The following is an 11770-nucleotide window of genomic DNA, read 5'->3' as shown; positions in this document are numbered from 1 at the left end:
CTGTTCAACAAGCATTTCTTCGAACACTGTATGTACCAGGTTCTGTGTTAGGAAATGGAAATATGAAGATAATAAGACACAGTTCCTACCTTTAAAATGCTAATAGTTCAATGACGATTGGAGCAGGCAGGCAAACAAATCACTGGGTTAGAGTGTGAAAGGTACTGTATGGCTTATAAGAATGGGGATGACGGCTGGGTGCAGTGGCTCATGTCTGTAATCCCAGCACTTTAGGAGGCTGAGGCAGGTGGATCACCTGAGGTCAGGAGTTTGAGACCAGCCTGGCCAACATGGTAAAACCCTGTCTCTACTGGAAATACAAAAAATTAGCTGGGCATGGTGGCAGGCACCTGTAATCTCAGCTGTTTGGGAGGCTGAGGCAGGAGAATTGCCTGAACGCGGGAGGTAGAGGTTGCAATGAGCCAAGATCATGCTGTTTCACTCCAGCCTGGGTGACAGAGTGAGACTCTGTCTAAGAAAAAAAGAATAGGGATGATACAAAAAATGTGATCAATTCCCAATAGATAAGTGGATTTAGAAAAAAAGCCTCCCAGAAGAAGCAAGTTGGTTCTTTATAGATGGATAGATATTTGGCAAGCTGGCAATGGGAAGAAGGGCCTTGTGGGTAGATGGAGCAGCATGAGTGAAAGCAGAGAGGAATGAGAGACTCAGGAAATTTTGGGAAGCAAAATATAGTTTGGAATGTCTGGAATTAGGGTGGATGGATTATGGTAAAGAAAAAGATTAGGAGTTAGGACTCAAATTAGTAAATTACTTCTTCTAGCCAACCTAAGAAGTCTGGAATTTGTCATAGAAGTTATGGAGAATTCTTGAAGGGTTTTCATTAGGAAAGTAACATGGTGCAATTTTCAGTGTACAAAGATCACTCTGGTAGGGAGTGGATTGAGAAGAAAAAGCTAGAAGCAAGACAATTTGTGAGGAAATATTTGCAGCCATTCATTGTGAAATGATGAATGAAGGCAGAAACAACAGCAGGGATTGAGAGTACAGGGTGTTTGGAAGACATATAGAAGCTCAATTATTCCTGCCTGAGAATTACTCCTCTCTTCCTCAGGGCTGGAAAGTCCACAGCCATCTTTGTGCCATGTGTTCTTGACCCTGTAGTTGCAGCTGATTGGATCAGGGGGTATATTTGCCTGAGATGGACCAATCAGGTACTCTCTATTTCTCAATCAGTTAGTCCCCATATGTGACTGAAACTGAGGATTATATAAACTGTGAGACAGCCATCTTCTATAAAATGTAAAAAGAAGTACAGAACTGCATGACCTCAGGAAAAGGAAAGAGAATGTAAATGACAGAGAGAGAGAAACAGAGATGGGAGAACCTGTTGACTGAGAAGAGGTGGGGGAGAGAGAAAAAGACAGGGAGACAGAGAGACAGATACATACACAGAAACAAAGACAGAGATAGAATGGGAGCACTCCTCTAATTTCCAAATATTCTCCCAGGGCTTTGTTTCTTCTCATAAGTTAATGGAGAAGAGATGGTCAAGATAATCAAAGGTCACTAGGCATGCATGGAGGTCAGCCACCATGAGGAAGAGTCAGCAGCAACAACAAATGATAGATTTAGAGCTTTAAGAACTACAGATATGGGCATTTTCAAATACATAATGTAAGAAAGCTATCTATAAATGTTTAAAGAAATAAAGTATAATTCACAAAAGATGAGTATGTAAATAGACTATAATAAATGACTTTTTAATACAAACAATGGAAACTTCTAGAAATGAAAGTATAATTGTAGAAATTTCTTTAATGGACAAGTTAACAGTGGTTTAGGTGATTAGATAATTGATTAACTAGAAGCAGAACAGGATAAAATGCCTAGAATTCAGGAAAGGGTAGGTGGAGGAAAAGAGAGGAGAAGAGAAGAGATAAAAACATGAAAAAGAAGTTTATAATTTAGATGACAGTATGAGAAGATCCAATATATGTCTAATTGGAGTCCTAGAAGAAAAGACTAGAGAAAATGAAGGAGGGCCAAATTTGATGAGATAATGGCTGAGAACTTTTAGAATTGATGAAATACATGAGTCCACATGGTGAGGAAGCATATTGTATACCACTTAGGGTTTTTTCAAAAAGCAAGTCATGATTAGACACATCAGAATAAGGCAGTTCATGACTAGACACTGGTATTATGATACCAAAGATAAAAATATATTTAAAACATTGATAATGAAAGGGAAGATTACATAGAAATAAATGAAATAAGGCAGATTATATATTTTTTCCAGTTTTTTATGATGATAAAATATACATAACATAAAATTTATCATCTTACCTTTTTTTTTTTTTTTCTTGTGACAGAGTCTTGTTCTTTTATCTAGGCTGGGAGTGCAGTGGCGTGATCTTGGCTCACTGTAACCTCTGCCTTCCAGGTTCAAGTAATTCTCCTGCCTTAGCCTCCCAAGTAGCTGGGACTACAGGTGGGTGCCACCCTGCCTGGCTAATTTTTTTGTATTTTTAGTAGAGATGAGGTTTCCCCATGTTGGCCAGGCTGGTCTGGAACTCCTGACCTCAGGTGGTTCACCTGCCTAAGCCTCCCAAAGTGCTGGGATTACAGGTATGAGCCACTGCATGGTAAGCCTCATCTTACCATTTTTAAGTATGCAGTTCAGTGGTATTAAATACATTCATAATTTTGTACACTCATCACCACCATCTATCTCCATAACTCTTTTCATCTTGTAAAATAAGAACTATACCCATTAAACAAACAATAACTCCCTATTTCTCCTACTCCCAGCTCCTGGAAACCACTATTCTACTTTATTTCTATGATTTTGACTGCTCTTAAGTACCTCATATAAGTGCAATCATTCAGTGTTTGTCTTTTTCATGACTGACTTGTTTCACTTAGCATAATGTCCTTAAAGTTCATCCATGTTGTTGCATACTGTAGAATTTCCTTCCTTTTTAAGGCTGAACAGAATGAATAATATTCTGTTGTAAGGATATACCACATTTTACTTATCCAGTCATTCATTGATGGACATTGGATTGCTTCCGTCTTTTAGCTATTGTAAATAATGCTTCTATGAACACAAGTGTACAAACAAATCTTCGAGATCCAACTTTCAATTCATTTGGGTGTATACCCAAAAGTGAAATTGATGGTTCATATGGTAATTCTATTTTTTATTCTATTTTTAACTTTGAAAAACTGCCATGCTGTTTTCCAGTGGTTGTATAATTTTACATTTCCACCAACAGTGCACAGATGTTCCAATTTCTGCACATCTTTGCCAACCTTTACTTTTGTTTAGTTTTGTTTTGGATAGTAACCATCCTAATGAGTGTAAAGTAGTATTTCATTGGAGTTTTGATGTGCATTGTTCTAATAATCAGTAATGTTTAGCACTTTTTCATTTATATTTCTTTTGGGAAAATGTCTATTGAACTCCTTTGCCCATTTTTGAATTGTGTTTTTTGTTCATTTGTTTGTTTTTGAGTTTTAGGAGTTTGCTATATATTCTGGATATTAATCTCTTATCAGATATATAATTTGCAGATTATTTTCTCTCATTCTGTTGCCTGTTTTTTTTACTCACTGTTTACCTTGTTTCTATATAACCTGTTAAAAGGTGTGATGGCCAAAAAATTTTCCAGCCACAGTAGCAATTAAAAAACACACCAAATACCCCTAAAAAAAAAAAGTGTGAGATGTATACAAAATATAAAAGAAGATTTGAGTAAATATATAAAAATATGTATTCTTGAATGGAAAGCTCATTTTAAAAACTTCAATTCCTCTGAGTAATTGAGTAATTCATAGTTTACTACACTTCCAGTTGAAATTCTAGAACTTAACACAATCAGAATTTAGAAATGGACAAAATTTTCCTGGTTATATTTCACCTGGGAAATTAACAAGTGAGATTACTATAAAATATTTGGAAAAAAAATAATTAAGATAAAAACAGATACTTACTCAGCTGGATATAAATGGATTATAACCTAAGGAAGTAAAAAGGCTATATGAACAAGAATTAATGAACAAATTAATGAGGGGAAAAAAAAAAAGGCCAAACACAGTGGCTCATGCCTATAATCTCAGCACTTTGGGAGGCCAAGGTGGGAGGATTGCTTGAGGCCAGGAGTTTGAGACCAATCTGGGCAACAGAGCAAGAAACTGTCTCTAGAAAAAAAATTAAAAAATAAAAAAAAAAAAAGGAAGGAAGGAGGGAAGGGAAAGAAGGAAGGAAGGAAGCTGTGCATGGAAGTATGAGCCTGTTATCTTAGCTACTCAGGAGGCTGAGGCAGGAGGATCACTTGAGCCCAAGAGTTTTAGGCTGTAGCAAGTCATGATTGTACCACTGCACTCCAACCTGAGGGACAGAGTGAGACCCTGTCTCTAAGGAAAGGGTGGGGGTCAGGGGGTGGGATGCGTGCTGAATAAATGACTCTGAAACCATTTCAAATAATACAAGAATTTCATGTATAAGAAAGGAAACTCACAAACCAATTAGAGGTGGATTATGCAGCAGATGGTGATAGTAGTTTTTCATGCACAAATTTTTATGAAGACCAATGTATTTTGTTGTTGTTGTTGCCTGTGTTTTTGTTGTTATAGCCAAGAAATCATTGCCAAGTCCAATGTTGTGAAATTTTCCCCTATGTTTTCTTCTGAGGGTTTTATTAAGTCTTACATTTAGGTCTTTAATCCATTTTGAGTTAATTTTTGTATATAATTAGGTAAGGTTTCAACTTTATTCTTTGATATGTGGATATCTAGTTTTTCCACCACCATTTGTTGAAAAAGCTATTCCTTTCCCCATTGAATGGTCTTAGCTTCCTTGTCAAAAATTATTTGACTGTACATGTGAGGGTTTATTTTTGGGCTCCCAATCCTATTTATTTGATCTGTATGTCTGACTTTATGCCTTTATGGCACTGCCTTTATGCCAGTACCATACTGTTTCAATGACTGTCGCTTTGTAGTAAATTTTGAAATTAGGAAGTGTGAGTCTTCTAGCTTTCTTCTTTCTTGAGATTGTTTTGGCTATTCAGGATCCCTTGAAATTCCATATGAATTTTTGAATGGGTTTTTCTGCAAAAAAAAAAAAAAAAAAAAAAATCACTGGAATTTTGCTGGGGTTGCACTGAATCTGTAGATCTCTTTCTGTAGTATTGACAGTTTAACAATATTGTCTTCTAATGCACAAACATGAAATTTGTTTCAATTTCTTTGTGTCTTAATTTCTTTCAGCAATGTTTTATAGTTTTTATTGTTCAAGTCTTTTACTTACTTAGTTAATTCCTAAGTATTTTATTCGTTTTGGTGCTATTATAAACAGAATTTTAATAATTCCTTTTTCATGTTGTTCATTTTTAGTGTATAGAACTAAAACTAATTTTTGTGTGTTGATTTTGTATCCTGCTACTTTGCTGAATGTATTTATTAGTTCCAACAGTTTTTTGTAGAATCTTTAGGGTTTTCTACATATAAAATTATATCATCTACAAACAGAGATAATTTTACTTCTCTCTTTCCAATTTGGATACCTTTTACTTCTTCCACTTTCCTTATTTCTCTGGCTAGAACTTCTAATACTATGCTGAATAGAAGCAGAAAAAGCAGACATCTTTCCTTGTTCCTGATCTCTGAAGAAAAACTTTCAGTCTTTCACCCATTGAGTGGAATGCTGCCATGAAAATTTTATAAATGCTCTTTATCATGTTGAGGAACTTCCCTTCTATTCCTAGTTTGTTGAGTGTTTTTATCATAAAAGGGTATAGAATTTTGTCATATGTTTTTTCTGTATGAATTGAGATGATCATGTGGTTGTTTCTATTCACTGTGTTAATGTGGTATATTCTGTTAATCAATTTTCATATGTTGAATCATCCTTGTATTACAGGAATAAATACCACTTGGTAATGGTATATATGGTGTGTAGTCCTGTTAATATGCTGCTCAATCAATTTTGTTAATATCTTGTCAAGGATTTTTACATCAATAATCATAAAATATATTATTTTAAAAGATTAAAAGGGTTTTTGTAAATCCTTGACAAAATATTAGCAAAATGAATTTTATGACATAATGTTCTTTTCTTGTAGTGTCTTTGTCTGGCTTTGGTATCAGAGTAATGCTGGCCTTATAGAATGAGTTAGGAAGGGTTCCCTCTACAATTTTGGGGGGATAGTTTGAGAAGGATTGGTATTCTTCTATAAATGTTTGGTGGAATTCATCAGCGAAGTCATCAGGTTCAGGGCTTTTCCTTGTAAGAAGATTTTTCATTACTCATTAGATATTTTTACTAGTTATAAGTCTATTCAGATTATTTATTTCTCCTTGATTTAGTCTTGGTAGGCTTTCTGTTTCAAGGAATTTGTCCATTTCATCTAGGTTATCTAATCTGTCAATACACAATTGTTCATAGTATTCTCTTATAATCTTTTCTATTTCTGTAGAATAAGCAGTAATGTCCACACTTTTATTTCTGATTTTGGTAATTTGAGTGTTCTCTTTTTTTTCTTAATACACCTAACTAAACATTTGTCAATTTTCTTAATTTTGTCAAAGAACTAACTCTTGGTTTTATTGATTTTCTCTTGATTTCTATTCTTTATTTTGTTACCTCTACTCTAATATTTATTATTTCCTTCTTTCTGCTACCTTTGAGTTTAGTTTGTTCTTCTTTTTCTTTTCTTTTCTTTTTTCTTTCTTTCTTTTTTTTTTTTTTTTTGCAACAGGATCTCACTCTGTCTACCCAGGCTGGTGTGCAGTGGTGCAATCATAGCTCACTGCAGCCTGGAGTCCCAGGTTCAAGCAATTCCCTCACCTCAGCCCCCTGAGTACTGAGACCACAGGCATGTGCCACCATGCCTGGATAATATTTGTATTTTTTGTAAAGATTGGATTTCACTATGTTGCTCAGGCTGGTCTTGAACTCCTGGGCTCAAGTGATCTGCTTGCCTTGGCCTCCCAAAATGCTGGGACTACAGGCATGAGCCACTACACCTAGCCTGTTCTTCTTATTCTAAACTTGTAAAGTTAGGATGTTGATTTGACATTTTTCTTGTTTTTTAATGTAAACATATATAGCTATAAATTTGCACCCACAGACTGCTTTTGCTTTGTGCCATAAGATTTAGTATGTTGTGTTTTCATTTTTATTTGTCTCTAAGTATTTTCTAATTTCCCGTGATTTTTCCTTTGACCTATTGGTTGTTTAAGAGTTTGTTGTTTGATTTCCCCAAATTTATGCATTTTCTGTTTCACTTCTGTTATTCATTTCTAACTTTATGTCATTGGTCAGAGAAGATACTTTGTATGATATCCGTCTTTTAATATCTATTGAGACTTAATTTGTGGCCTAACATTTGATGTATCCTGCAAAATGTCCCATGTGCACTTGAGAAAAGTTTGTATACTATGGTTGTTGGATAGAGGATTCTGAATATACCTGTTAGTCTGGTTGGCTTATCGCATTGTTTAAGTCTTCTGTTTCCTTGCTTATTTTTTGTCTGGTTGTTCTAACCGTTATTGAGAGTTGGGTATTGAAGTCTCCAACTATTGTTATAGAACTATCTCTTTTTCCCTTTCATTCTATAAGCTTTTGCTTTATATGTTTTGATGGTCTGTCCTTAGGTGGGTAAATGTTTATAATTGAATACCTTCTTGCTGTATTGGGTCTTTTATTAATGTATAATGTCCTTCTTTGTCCACTGTAGCCTTGTAAGTTTATTTTGGCTGGGAGCAGTGGCTCATGCCTGTGCGCCTAGCATTTTGGGAGGCTGAGGCAGGTGGGACACTTGAGCCCAGGAGTTCTAGACTAGCCTGGACAACATGGTGAAACGCCATCTTTACAAAAAATACAATAGTTAGCAGGGCGTGGTGGCGCTTACCTGTAGTCCCAGCTACTTGGGAGACTGAGGTAGGAAGATTGCTTGAGCTGGGAGGTCAAGGCTATAGTGAGCCAAGATTGTGCTACTGCACTCCAACCTGGGTGACAGGGTGAGACCCTGTTAAAAAAAAAAAGTGTATTTTGTCTGATATTATTATAGCCACTCCTGCTGTGTTTTGGTTACTATTTGCATGGAATATTTTTTCCATGCTTCCACTTTTAATCTGTTTATATCTTTGGATTGAAAGTGAGTCTTTTGTAAACAGTAAATAGTCGGATCATGTATTTATCCATTCTGCTAATCCCTGTGTTTTGATGGTAGGGTTTAATCCATTTGCATATAAAGTATATACTGATAAGGAGAAACTTAATTTTTTTCATTTTGCTATTTGTTTTTTATGCCTTATAGCTTATTTGCCTCTCATTTCCTGCATTTATTGAGTGTCTTCTTTTATGTTTAGTTGATTTTTTGTAGTGAAATTTTAAAATTTCTTTCCATTTCCTTTTGTGTACATTCTTTAGCTATTTCCTTTATGGTTACCATGGGGATTATACTTAACATCCTAAAGTTATAACACTCTAATTTGAATTTATACCAGCTTAAGTTCAATAACATACAAAACTTGGCTTCTTTACAATCCTGCCCCCACCTCTTTCAGTTGTTAGTGTCATAAAATTACATCTTTTTACATTTCATGCCCCAAACCTAAAGTAATAATTTATTTACATACATTAGTCTCTTAAATTATGTAGAAGATTGGCCAGACATGGTGGTTTATGCCTGTAATCCCAGCACTTTGGGAGCCCAAGGTGGGTGGATCACCTGAGGTCGTGAGTTTGAGACCAGCCTGGCCAACATGGTGAAACCCCGTCTCTACTAAAAATACAAAAATTAGCCAGGCATGATGACGGGCACCTGTAATCCCAACTACTGGGGAGGCTGAGGCATGAGAATCTCTTGAACCCAGGAGACAGAGGTTGCAATGAGCCTAGATTGTACCACTGCACTCCAGCCTGAGCAACAGCGCAAGACTCTGTCTCAAAAAAAAAAAAATGTAGAAAATAAAATGTGGGGTGATAACCTACAAGTCACATTTGGCAGTTTACTTTAAAAGTAAACAGAACTTCTTAAATTAATCCATCTTGGGGCCGTCTTGTGATTCATGGCAACATCCTGTTCCTGAGTAAAGAATCTTATCTGAGTTTCTCAAATTATTGACGTATAATGATTAATTTATAACCTACTGACATCAAAAAGGCTGCTGATTTGTTTCTGAATCATAAGGTTTTGGTGATTTGTTTCTGAATCACAAAGTTTCACTGATTGTCTTGTGCATAGACATTTTAGCCTGTATGTTGCCCTGTATGTTGTACTTTGCAGCCAATCTTTGTATTGTACCTGCCAATGAAAAAGGACAACTTCACTATGAGGAATCCCTCTCCCTTCTCCTAAACTTACTTATAAAAGCCTTCCAACTTGTAACAGATTCTGGAACATTCCCAACTTTCTGATGTGTCTTCTCAGGTTGATCCTCACATTTGGGTTCCAGTAAACCTTTATCAAATTATTTCTGCCTCAACAGCCTTAATTTCAGTCAATAGGAGTTACAAGCCAAAGTTACAGTAATACTAGCTTTTAGACTAATAGTTTTTAATGTATGAATCTCAAACGATGCAAAAAACAAAAAATAGAGTTACAAACCATTGTTACAATAATACTAGCTTCTATAAGTGTCCATGTATTTACCTTCACTGAGATTTTTATTTCTTCATACAGCTTTGGGTTACTGTCTAGTGTTCTTACATTTCACCTTGCAAGATGTAAGCATTTCTTACAGGGCAGGTTTAGTAGTGAACTCACTCAGCTTTTGTTTATCTGGGAATATTTTAATTGCTTCCTCACTTTTGAAGGAGAGTTTTGCAAGATAAAAGATTCTTGATTTACAGTTTTTTTTTTTTTTTCTCTTTTAACCCTTTGAATTTATTAGCCCACTGGCTTCTGTTTTCCAAAGTTTCTGATGAGAATTCTGATGATATTCTAATTGAGGATCTCTTGTAAGTGAAAAATCGCTTTTCTCTTGCCAGTTTCAAGATTCTATTTTTGTCTTTGGTTTTCAAAAGTTTGATTATAATGTGTTTTTGGGTGAATCTCTTTAATTCTTATTTGGAGTTTGTTGAGTTCTTGTATGTTTATGTTCAAGTCTGTCATCATGAAAATAAACTAATCAACATAAGCATTAAAGTAAAAGCATTCATCCATGGAATCACCTGACATCATCTTGTACTACAGCCTCTCAGAGTTTGTCGGTTCCTTAAGGGTTTTATCTGATTGAAATAATTTTCTGATGTGTGAATCCCTCAGACTGAGAACCTTGGCAAATGGCTGCCAGCTTTCTCTATGTAAGAGGAGGAGAGGGAGAGAAGAGATTTGATTCAGGTAAGGGACACATACTTGCTCTCTGAGAAGGCTTTTTTATTTTGAAGAGCTCTTTCTATAAGTTCTTCTTGACACTCCCTTAGCCAAACACCAACTCAAACTATCTCAGTCCCAATTCCAAACTCTGGGAGACAATCAGCTGGCCTGGGTTTGGTCAACCATGGCTCCAGGAGCAAGGTCATAGTTTGGTTGCTGGGGAAAAGGTGGGCCTCTGAGGCCCTCTGTGGAAGGTTCCTGGATAAGTCATTGGTTTGTACACTGGGCAGACCATTCAAAAGTTATACCCTTTAATTACTATTCCCTTCATTCCTGCAAATATACCCATGTGTTCTCTCAGCTCGTAGTCTTAGTTCATTGTATAATATGGTTGCAAATCCTCCCATCACCTTGAGGGTTAATTTTGGGGCACACTCAGGTTTGGCAAAGAATTCTTTTTTTTTTTTTTGTTAGTTTTTATTTCATAATCATAAACTTAACTCTGCAATCCAGCTAGGCATGGGAGAGAACAAGGAAAACATGGAACCCAAAGGGAACTGCAGCGAGAGCACAAAGATTCTAGGATACTGCGAGCAAATGGGGTGGAGGGGTGCTCTCCTGAGCTACAGAAGGAATGGTCTGGTGGTTAAGATAAAACACAAGTCAAACTTGTTCGAGTTGTCCACAGTCAGCAATGGTGATCTTCTTGCTGGTCTTGCCATTCCTGGACCCAGAGTGCTCCATGGCCTCCACAATATTCATGCCTTCTTTCACTTTGCCAAAGACCACATGCTTGCCATCCAACCACTCAGTCTTGGCAGTGCAGATGAAAAACTGGGAACCATTTGTGTTGGGTCCAGCATTTGCCATGGACAAGATGCCGGGACCTGTATGCTTTAGGATGAAGTTCTCATCTTCAAATTTCTCCCCATAGATGGACTTGCCACCAGTGCCATTATGGCGTGTGAAGTCACCACCCTGACACATAAACCCTGGAATAATTCTGTGAAAGCAGGAACCCTTATAACCAAATCCTTTCTCTCCAGTGCTCAGAGCATGAAAATTTTCTGCTGTCTTTGGAACCTTGTCCACAAACAGCTCGAAGGAGACGCGGCCCAAGGGCTCGCCGTTGACCGCAATGTCGAAGAACACGGTAGGGTTGACCATGGCTAGTAGTACAGGACTTTCCTCGGCGGCAGCGTCTGCAAAGCCTGGCAAAGAATTCTTTATCGAAATACTTTAGGTGTGGTTCCATAGCTCCAGGGCAACAGAAAAGTCACGGCATTTTCTATAGGGGCAATAAATGTTGCGGGGAGTGGTTAACTCCAGATCGTTAATGCTATATTTCTCTGGTGGTTCATTGTTATAGTCCACTAAAGTGCAAGATTTGTTATTGCTGCCTACTAAACAATTTTCCATTCTTCATTCTAGCAGTTTTAGACCAATAGACTAGTACGGACCCAAGACAATGCTCT

The 11770-nt window shown here is 36.7% G+C and overlaps 1 pseudogene; it reads right to left on the bottom strand.

Annotated features, from left to right (window-relative positions):
- Positions 1–10776: 10776 nt before the first annotated feature.
- LOC103219473 (peptidyl-prolyl cis-trans isomerase A pseudogene) lies at positions 10777–11477 on the bottom strand (annotated as a pseudogene).
- Between the last annotated feature and the right edge of the window lie 293 nt (positions 11478–11770).

This window comes from Chlorocebus sabaeus, chromosome 12 (assembly GCF_047675955.1).
Source record: "Chlorocebus sabaeus isolate Y175 chromosome 12, mChlSab1.0.hap1, whole genome shotgun sequence".
Lineage (NCBI taxonomy): Eukaryota > Metazoa > Chordata > Mammalia > Primates > Cercopithecidae > Chlorocebus > Chlorocebus sabaeus.
The sequence above is the reverse complement of the archived record's forward strand: the minus strand, read 5'-3'. Positions and strand labels throughout refer to the sequence as shown.